The sequence below is a fragment of the Anser brachyrhynchus genome (genome assembly GCF_964034855.1).
Source record: "Anser brachyrhynchus genome assembly, chromosome: 5".
NCBI lineage: Eukaryota > Metazoa > Chordata > Aves > Anseriformes > Anatidae > Anser > Anser brachyrhynchus.
The window spans coordinates 65,027,449-65,037,510 of record NC_137699.1 but is presented as its reverse complement, the minus strand read 5'-3'; the positions used below and the strand labels follow the sequence as shown (position 1 = coordinate 65,037,510).

The window sequence follows — 10,062 nt, the reverse complement described above, 5'->3', positions numbered from 1 at the left end:
GTAAGTCAGGAAACATAAACTGTGAGGAGGTTTTTGTTTGTTTTGAAGGGAAGTAAAAAAATATTTTTACCCTCTTGCCATTTAAAGATTATTTTTGTCTTTGCTTAATGCCCAGTCCCATATGCAAGCAGGCGCCCGCTCCTCCGGCAGCAGCAGAGCCATTTGCTGTCGGCCCGCGGAGCCTCTGCCCAGCACCTGAGCTGTACCGGGGCCACGCAGCCGCAGCTCCGGAGGAAGCCGATGCGAAGTTCCTCCCAGAAACGGGCCCGGTTGTCTCTGGGTGGACCCTGAGTCATGCTTAATTGCTGGGGTCAGGAAACGTGCCTGTTTTCCCCAGCTAATCTTGCAAGAAAGGATCAGAGTGACAACCAAACCTGTCTCAGCACCGTACTGCTGCGCGTGGAGTCTCTGAGCAGCTGCAGGTGATGTGTTACTGTCCCGTTAGCCGTGCCTGTGCACTGCTGTCAGGAATTGGTTTGCCCGCTGGAAGGCCCCGTCCCCTCCTGGCACGGATCCGCACCTCGGTGCGGTACCGGTGGCCTCGTGGGGCCGGCCCAGGTGGAGCACCCGGGTGGTTGCCCTGGGAGTGCAGCTGCCCTCCTGCGCTGGGGCACTGTTTAATTAAACGTTTCTTCTTTCCGTGACTGGGCCTAATGAAGGGCGCATTTCCAGCTTTGTCATCACCTTCAGTTTAATACCCTTTTACAAATTTCATTCGTGTTCAGCTGAATGAAAACGGCCTGTATATGCAGCTCACTGCAACCTGAAATTTCCTCTTCTTTTGTCTTCTTGGAAAAGAAGAAAAAACCAACCAAACAAAAACCCACAAAAACCTCACCCAGGGTTGATGCAGTAATTCACACACCACAGGTGATGGCGGCACTGGCTGGGCCATGACAGCCCGTTTGGCGTGGGGATGTGTTTGGTGGTGTGCAATGTGTTAGGGCTCCACACAGGGACTTGGGGGCAGGCTGCGGGGGCTCTGTGAGGCCTGTGGGGTTTTGGGGTGGGCTCTGCCCTGCACCACACACACCGTAGGGTGTTTGGCCCGCTGCCTCTCCTCCCTGGAGACATCCCTGCCCGTCTGTAAGGCCCTTGTGGCAGGGGGAAGGGCCCTTTTTGGGGGGATGACCTGTTCCTGCCACTGACCTCTGGGCCCCGAGGGAGTCCCCTGGGCAGCAGTTTTGGACGCAGGCACGCAGCGTGTGATGGCGTGGGGGCTGCTGCGAATGCTGTGAACACTTACTGATTTCCCCTTTCCCATGGCACTTCCGGGATTTGTTTAAAATTAATCTTAAAATTACCGTTCCTGGTTGCCTTTTAGCAGTTTTTGTGCAGCATTACATTGGTTTACGTGATGGGTTAATGTCTTTGGGAACGCTAACATGAAACTAATCTCAGAAATGCAAAATCAAGTGCGGTTTCTGTCACTCGATGATTGTTGTCGTATTAAACAAGTCCTCAGGGTTCACTTTGCAGAAGTGGGTGACTCCATTACCGTCCTTCTCGCTCACACATGGCATGGATGACTGCTGCGAGTGGCGCGGGGGTTGATTATGAGGCCATTTTTACATACGAGTGCCCTGGATGGAAAAAAAAAAAAAAAGCCAAAGGGAGGCGTTGTGCACAGGGAGCTCTCGGCAGCACCGCGTGTGCCAGGGTCTGCCAGGAACCCCCCAGAGGCAGCACACCAAGGGAAGAGGCGAGGTGCTGACACCTTGCAGGCCGCAGCACGGAGGAGGCACGTCCCAGGGATGGCAGGACGCAGTGCAGCCCGGCTGTGCCGTGGACTAAAATATTTTGCTTTTCTTTTCCACTTTTTGGGGGCGGAACCAGCGCTGCCGCGCGTGCGGTCGGAGCTGTCTCTCAGGAGCTCTCTCTAACATCCCGTTTCTGCTCACAGGGCACTTTGGGCTGTTACCAAAAGTTTTTTTTAATCGCAATTTATATGCAGGAAGGCTGCCAAAGTGTGAGCGAGTCAATACTACAGTGTAGTGTCACAAATGAAGTTACTATAGAGGATAATTAGCTAATTGCAGTTAATTACTTTGAAAACATAACACCCAGACCAAACAAAGTATCATAAAGAAATTATTTTTGTCACTTGATATCTAACATGGTAACAAGGACCTGACTGTTTTCCTACAGCGAATTTTTTGTTTGCTTTACAGTCTGATACCTGCTGATAAGATGCTTTACTTTCAAGTGATAAATTATCTTAATTAACTTTAATTGTTTGCAGACAGTTTTATGCAAATCGAGGCATTTAAGGAACAGAAGCAGAGCTGTAGCTGTGGTTAGGGAGGTGGCTAAGGAGCCTGAACTTTTTTGGTGTCGGTGGGCCTTTTACTCCTGAGGACAGACAGCTGTGTCCCGGGTGCAGTGCTGGGAAGCTGCCCGCAGCGTGGGGGGAGCGCAGCCCCCTGCCCACATGCAGCGTTGGGGGTGGATGTGATACCAGTTGGGTTCTCAGCCTTCCTCAAGGGCTCAGTGCCTTCTCAGGGGCTGGGGCACTGTCATTTTATTCTACGATAATCCACTGCGAGTGTGGGTTACCTTCCTCATAGCTTTATTTTTCCGAACTGCCAAATTGCCATAACCTGTTTTTACCAGCAATCTTCTATTTGAGTGTAAATCAGGAGGTGCCTCTTGCTGGGGATTCTGCTGCCGTGTGTTCCCATCCGAAGGAGGGAAACAAAGTCAGAAGTGCCAAGAGTACACATGGAACAAACCCACCTGTAGTGGGTGCGTTCACAGCCATTAAAATACTTGGTGCCGGCTGCCCCAGCTGGGCTCCTGCGTGCCCGGAGGGTGCTGAGCTGCCTGCAGCACCCAGCTGGTGCCCGGGGGAGCCCCATGCCGGGGGCAGCACCCAGTGGCTGTGTGGGGCTGTGCTTGAAATCACTGTGAGGGCACGATGAAAACAGGTGTCGGCAGTTCTCATCGGGGGATCCTTATAATCGTGGTGTGGGGCCGTGAGGTGGGTGTGTGGCTGGAGGAGCTGGTAAGTGCTGTGCTGCTTGCATTTCTTATTTTTATTTCTGGTTTAGGTTTTTACTGCCTTTTCTCTGGCATTTCAGCTTTCCTCAATGTGTTTATGTGTTGGGGAAAAAGGAACGGCTGGATTTAATGAGGGGAGGCTGAGCTCCCCGAGAACTTGCTCCTTGCTGTTGAGGGTATTGTGTGTTGAAGTTTTTAGTGCCAGATTAAATGCCGTTTGGGTGTTACAGCTCTCTTTCTCTGGAATTAAAGAGAGGCATCTAGAAACATTATATTCTGTGCTTTCTTTTTTTAATGTAGGATCTCAAAATGTTAATCAGATGAGCCTGTAGCGTACAGCAGCCCTGGGACTGACTGCTCACTTCATGAGATAAGTCTCCTTCTAATAATAACTTCAGCGGAGTGAAAATGTATTATAATTTAATAATTCAGTAGGAAAGCATGGTGCTGAGATGGGGGGAAGAGAGGCTTTTTTTTTTCTTTCCCATCTCCTAGAAGGAATGGCACTGAGCATTTCAGAGGAGCAGCACTGTCATCTTGCTGAGGGTAATTGGCTGGAGCTTGCAGCTGTGGGTTTGCTCAGTGCTGGGGCTGTGGAGAAGGCAATGAGCTGGCCAACTGTTTGTGCACTTGAGCTTGGAATGAGATGGTAATTTTGGTACTTATAAATATAATTTAAGAGAATACTTTCTTATTGCAAATCAAGTTGCAGTAGGTGAGGGGCGGTCTTGACTTAAATGGAGGCAGCGGTTGTTTGCTTCTCCTCCAGGGAGTAATTTGCCATAAAAGATCCACAAGAAGCCTTTGTGGTGCCAGCAGCAAAACTGCGTAGTTTTGTACTTTTCCAAAGCTGGGGACTTTTAAGAGAAGCCCTGCCCTTGCAGGCAGGCTTTCAGATGCCCTGCTCTCGCAGGTAGCGTGGGGCGCGCTGACAGAACAAGCCCCCAGCTTGTTTCTAACCGGACAAATCCCTTTAGGAAACCAGCTGAGCTGGAAAGAAGGGGAGGGTGGCACGCTGGTCGGGAGAACTATTGTGCATTGCTCCTTATTCTGCCCTGTGTATGCACTTCTGGTTGCTGCTGGACCGTGGCCCCAACCAGGAGGTCTGGCCCTATGGCCTGAAGATGTTTGTGTGCCCAGCACACCGCTTTCACCCTTGCTGTGCGATACCTTCGTGGTACTAAGCAACATTCAGGGCTTCTGCCCTTATTTCCAGGGCTCCCTTCTGCTGAAGCGTAAAAAGGACCGAGGGTTAAATGTTATATAGCTGGTAACTCTACGCTGGGGATTTACCACTGTGAAGGTGAAGATGGAGCCTCCGGTGTCCCAGGGGAACAGAGACATCTTCCTGAGCCAGCAGCCAGAGAGGCCCAGAGCAGAGGTCCCTGTCCTTGCCTCGGACGCCAGCTCACGGCAGGGTGTATGTGTGCTGTTTCTGTATTGGTAGAAAGAAAATAATTCCCTGTGCTTTCTTCCACTCTGACTCAGGGTAAGGATGAGAGAGTGAGCCACGCCTGACAGATGTTACTTATGCCATTTAATGCGCTGTTGGCATGTGTGCAGAAATTAGGACTGGCTTGGCAGCTTAAAAACTTGTGTAGGCTGGACATGTCTGTGCTAACAAGGTGCACTTGGCAAGGGGAGGCTGCCTTGTGTCAAATTAGCACTGTCTGCGTGTATATTTGTGTGCGTAGATGGAGAGATCCTTTGCATGAATTAGATGCATGAAAGCTACTGTGTGTGGGGGGGGGGCATTGTACGTCCTGTCTCCTGTTAAACCTTCTGCCCCTGTATCCACAGTGCTCTTCTAGGCATGGCCTTTAAAAAGGACTTCTCAATAAGAGCAGAAGTGTTAGCTCTTCTGGCTTAAGTAAAGCAAATTGATGCTTGCGTGGTTGTTTAGATGTGTGTAGCAGTTACCTGCCTGGCTCCACAAAGGCTCTGGGATCCTAGTAGCTGAAGTTCCTTAAAGCTGCAGAAAATGGTGTGCTAATGGCCAGTGGCCTAAAGCCATCCCAACCCTGACAGCGGCTTCCCCAGTGGTAAGCGTGTCCCCCCTGTGTGTGCCTTGCCCTGAGCACCAGCAGCTTGGCCACAGCTGTGCTGCAGTGCTCATCCCCGCCAGGTGGGGGGATTTTGGGGCCGTTATGCAGGGCAGCCCCACCTGCTCTCATCTTCCTCACCGGCTCCTTTCATGGTGGCGGTGGCAGCAGGGCTCTGAGCCACCCGACTTGGCCGACTGCTGGACCTGCAGCTTATGTTTGGATGTTTCTGCAGTCAGTGCGCTACAGCCCCCACCCCTGGGTGACCCATCCCCGTACCGTGTCGGTGCCCAAAAGGGAGGGATGAGGCGGCGGTACACCCAGCCTGCCGTCTGCGGAGGACAGCTGAGGAGGAGGATGTTGGTCTGCACATCTAACTGCGAGGTAGCGGCGGTGAGCCGAGTGACCGCCAGCACTCCCCAGCACTGTGGGATGGTACTCTCCCAAAGAGCACGGAGAGGCAATGCTGCTCACCCAAACACTGCAGCAGCATTTGGCACAGCTGTGGGTCTCTGGTGCTGTTCCAGCTGCTCTGTGTGGGTGCTGCAGGAGCTGGCTCTGCAGAAGGTGGCCCCTGCTTATCTGGGGGGCGCGTGTTGCTCTCACCTGCTCCTGTCCCCTCAAGGCTCGCGAGCAAGGAGGTGGCAGCCACCTGGAGAGCTCTAAGCTGTCTCCTTGGTGGCCACCTATGCATTGGCAGCCTGGCTCTCCTAGGACAAAATAAAGTTTTATGCATCCGTGCCCAGTCCTCGTGTCCTCCCTACGCTCCAGGTGCTTGGCTGTCCCTGAAAAGCAGGAGGCTCACGCGTGGGTGCTAAGCGGTGCGTGGCTGCTGCATGCTGCATCGGGCTGGAGTGGGCATGAGGCTTTCCTCTGCCTGTGCTCACACTGGTGCCCCCAGCAGTGCGGGGTATCGTCGGCACCAAAAACACCTTAAACCAAAATAAACTGTAAACATCTTATCTTTTCGAACAATATTTTCACTTCGAACAATTTTCACTTTTTGAAAAAGTAAAAGCAGAACTTATTGCCGACAAAAGCAAGTGTGCTCTCCTGGTTTTCCTTTGTAGTTGCTTGGTTGCATTTAAATGGCACCTGAGTAGTGATGGTTGTCTTCTGGCTGGAAAAATGAGCAAGGGCAAAGTGGCCCATGTTCCTGATCTATGGCATGAGTCCTCCTTTGGCTCCAGAGTCGCGGTGTGTTTGAAAATGAAAGGTGTATCTTCACCTTGCTGCTATTTGGAAATGGAGCCCAGTAATAAAACGTAAAACCTCTATTTTATAGAAATGAATGCAATCTACTTTAGTAAGAAGATAGGATTATTGATTAACAATATCAGCCTCTATTAATTTCCTTTGTTCTTCGCTTTACTGAGGGAAAAGTTTAATTTCATGACAACCTGATTATGTCTCATGGAAATGAAAGCTGTTGACATTTTAAAAACAATGCGTTGGGTTAGTCAATACCCAGAACCTGAATATTCATTTTTTCAAAAGTTTCATTTGGTGTAACCATGGGCTTTGCCTTGTCAATACGGCCAAGGTTTCCTTCAGTGCTTTCCTCTTAGTCAAAAGCTGTTAAACAATCAGCCTTCCCCGATGAATGCCAGCTATCTCAGTTTAAAATCCTTGCATTGCGGTTGTTATTTTCCTGTACGCTGGCTTTACCTTATGTGCACAATTGCCACCGGACCGTGTACACTAATGTACTGAAGATGCATGACAGAGCTCAGTCCTGTTTGCTCTAGCAAGGCGATGTGTCTAGGATGCAGGAGTACTTCCTACAGCACAGCAGAACTGGCTGCTCCCCCCCCAAACCAGCATCAGCTCGTACACAATTGAATGAGACCCCCAAAGGTTGGAATGTGCTTTTTTGATAACCAGACTTTGCATTTATTTGTGTGTGTGTGTGTGTGTAAACAAAATTGTGTCAATTTGAGTGAAAATTAACTGTCTTCAATTCCTACCATGACCAACATTTTTCCTGATTATTTCCAGTAAAAAATATTTCCTTTTGAACTGTGATCTTTTCTGGCTGCGATTACATCTCTGTGGCCTTTGTGCTTTAAAGATTGAAAACAATTGAAAACAATAATAGTTTTTCATTCTATATAGCTGGTAATCTTGCTTTCTGATTCAGAAAGCAGAAACAACAAACTGATTTATTTGCTGAGCAGTTACAACAGGCCAGTGATGCTTATTTAGACTATTCTCTCCCATTTTCCTGACCTAACATCTAAGAAGTTTACCTTGTTTCTGGCTCTCTAAAGGAGCTCATTGACATGTTACACACCTCTCTTAGTAGAGGAGGTACGTATAATCCTGATGTGAATAAAATGGGGTGTGTTATAACAAATATCTGGATGCTTCAGACGTGGACTGAAACTGGGAAAAATTTATTCTCTTCAGGGTTTGTTTGGCTAAAATAAAAAGCTTCCCTCTAAGGGGGAACTTTCAGCTGGGACAGTTAGGTATACAAGTTGCAATCCAGGTCTTAAATGTGCCAAAGTACCCATAATATATGAAAAAACTGCTTGCAGCGAGTGAAGAAGCATCCTCTGATCTGCGGAGGAAGCTGCTGAAATAGCACTTCTCTCCACTTTCTGTTTTGGGGCAAAAGTAGGTGTTATTTCCAGCGCTCACACAGACTGCACGTGGTGCAGAAGTGCAGCTCCTGAAGGGTCGGGGATGGCATAAAGGCTCGAGCAAGGCAGACGCACCTCTGGTTTGGCAGCATCGCAGACCCACGTCATGCTGTGGCCGGAGGTGGCACTGAGGTATAGGCAGGCAGACCTCAGAGAGAATCGCTGCAGCTGCCGACTTACTGCCTACCACCAGTACGCACATCTTTTTAGGAAAAGCGTAGTCCGTGCAGTCAATCCATGTATAAAACACAAGTTTAACCCCCCAGTAGGAAAGCAGCAGCTCTGAGGCTTTGAGGAGGTGAAGCCCAGACTCGTGTCTGCGGCAGGAGGTGCTGGGGAGCTGTGCATGGTTATGGGGTGCTGCTCACCGATGCACGTGATGGTCTGGTCGTGTTGCAGCGCTGCTTTTGTGAGCTGTGCCCAGAGCAAGAGGACGGTGGTGCCTTCTGCTGTCTGGTCAGTGCAGCTGTCGTGTTGGCAGCAAATACTTAAAAAATGGTGAAACAGGCTGAATTTGTGAGACTTTGGCTGAAGAGCGGTCCCTGTGTTTCCAGTGAAATCTGTGAGGGGTTGGGTGCTGCTGGGTGCATGGCTCGCGGGCTGCAGCAGCCAGGCTTGCGTCTCTGCTATGCACTGCAGCTTGTCCCTGCTCTGATAAAACCCAGGCAACGTGAGAGCTGTGCTTTGGCTACTTAGATGGGATTAAACTTCAGTTCTCACTGAAGCTGATGTTGGGCAGATGACCTCATAGAGTAGGGGATGTTATGTAGGTTATAAAGCCATCACCTCTCACTGCTGTGGCCTGTCCTCACTGCCTAGTTTTGGCTGGTTAGCTGCTAATTTGGTGGAAATTTGACGTACTACTTAGCTGCCACTGAGGTGAATTTGCTACAGGTGTATCCTCGTCTCACAAGTGAGGTATGGCAGAATGAAATGAAAACGAGCCAATAAAGAACGGGAGTTTAAAACTCCAAGGAGGGCTGGTCTGCTCCGGGCAGTGCGCCTTTGGGCACGGGATGGCCAGAACCGGGCGGGCAGCAGGGTGCCTTCCTCCCCTTACAGCCAGCCCCAAGGAACTGCAGAGCTGCTCTTCCCTCCCTCCACAGGAGTCACTTTGAGGGATCTGGGCGGATGATTCAGGGGTGAGGAAAGTGACTGCTCTTAGGGAGCTGAGGCTGAAACTGAGCAGTGCTCGAATGCGCCTGGGTACGCCCCAGTGCCTGGTGCTGGTGGCTGCAGCTCAGCCGGCACGTTTGGGGCACGTTTGCTTCCTGTGCAATGAATGGAAGAGAGCCGACAGCAGCAGTAACTGCTGTTCCACTTCTGTCTCTTCTCTTCTGGCAGTGCTGCTGGGCTAGTAGGTATACACGGAAGCCCGACCCTGTGGTGTATAAAAGTGACCAAAAGCCCAGACGCATGTTGTATTTCTCTCCTCTCTGAGGCGGCCTGCCTGTGGCAGCTGCAGGAGTATTTTGGCATCAGCAGCTTAAGCGTCTGGGGTAACCCTCCTTGCCTTCTTTACAACGCCGTTGAATTTACGGTGTCTTGGGATGGGCTCCGGTCCTGTGACCCAACGGGGAGCGCTGGCCCTCAGAGCCGACGGTGGGTGCTGGCGCTTCTGGGGCTGGGCCGAGCCGTGCGGCGGGGGGAGAGCAGGCAGAGCCCCGGCTCTGTTTGGGCGCCTCGGCTCCGAGCAGACGCGGTGCCTGCCAGGGCAAGGGCCGTTTCCCCCAGGTGCTGGGCTCATCTGCTCGCTCTAGCAGGCGATCTCATGAAGGTGGGTATTTTCTGAAGCCTTTAGGGAAACAAAGGGGAAACATCCATTGAAAACCTGCATGGGGAATTCTTGAAACATGCTAATCGCTTGAGACTCGCGCTCATGTTACGGAATTCTTGTGCACATGCAGATAGTTTCCTAAATAAAAACCACTGGAATAATTTCTCTATGCCAGGGTATTTTTTGTACTAATTTGGAATCAAAGAACTTCAGTATAATTGCTTATCCAAATAAGAACCCAGTTGCATATAAATTTATATTAATTGGGGAATTAACTGCTTATCTAGCAATGCTGAAACAAGTTTTGTGAATCTCAAAGATGAAAACAGATTCTCTAAGGACTACTAAAATAAAGAGACAGCTTCCTCTTTGAGGTCTGCTTAAGTTTAAAGGCTCTCTGCTTAAGAATTATTTAAGAAAAAACAAAACTATTTTGGAGCAAAAAGTCTTTTATGCAGTGACTAGGAATGTTTGAACAAATTCAGCTTCTGTTAAACCTCATGAAACTCAAGGAAGACTTCAGAAGAATGAACTACATGAAGGAGAGTTTGTGTGAGTCCAAATTCTGGAAATTCTTCAGGGACGTCTTGCAACGCAG

The 10,062-nt window shown here is 50.0% G+C and overlaps 3 long non-coding RNA genes across 11 annotated transcripts in view; 2 read left to right on the top strand and 1 right to left on the bottom strand.

Moving 5' to 3' along the window:
* The window catches only part of LOC308195914, a 314,751-nt gene that overhangs the window by 147,009 nt on the left and 157,680 nt on the right, over window positions 1–10,062 (top strand). The window lies entirely within an intron of this gene.
* LOC308195913 overlaps window positions 1–10,062 on the top strand; it is a 71,579-nt gene that overhangs the window by 40,758 nt on the left and 20,759 nt on the right. The window contains exon 3 of one of the 3 annotated variants that reach the window (XR_013951916.1): window positions 116–422. The exons of the other annotated variants lie outside the window; for them this stretch is intronic. This is a non-coding gene — a long non-coding RNA (uncharacterized lncRNA). The remainder of the gene's footprint in view (window positions 1–115; window positions 423–10,062) is intronic. 3 annotated transcript variants of the gene reach the window in all.
* The window catches only part of LOC308195919, a 27,918-nt gene continuing 18,284 nt past the window's right edge, over window positions 429–10,062 (bottom strand). Inside the window, exons 2-3 of the long non-coding RNA XR_013951937.1 lie at window positions 1,718–3,001; window positions 429–1,583 (exon numbers count right to left, since the gene is read on the bottom strand). This is a non-coding gene — a long non-coding RNA (uncharacterized lncRNA). The remainder of the gene's footprint in view (window positions 1,584–1,717; window positions 3,002–10,062) is intronic.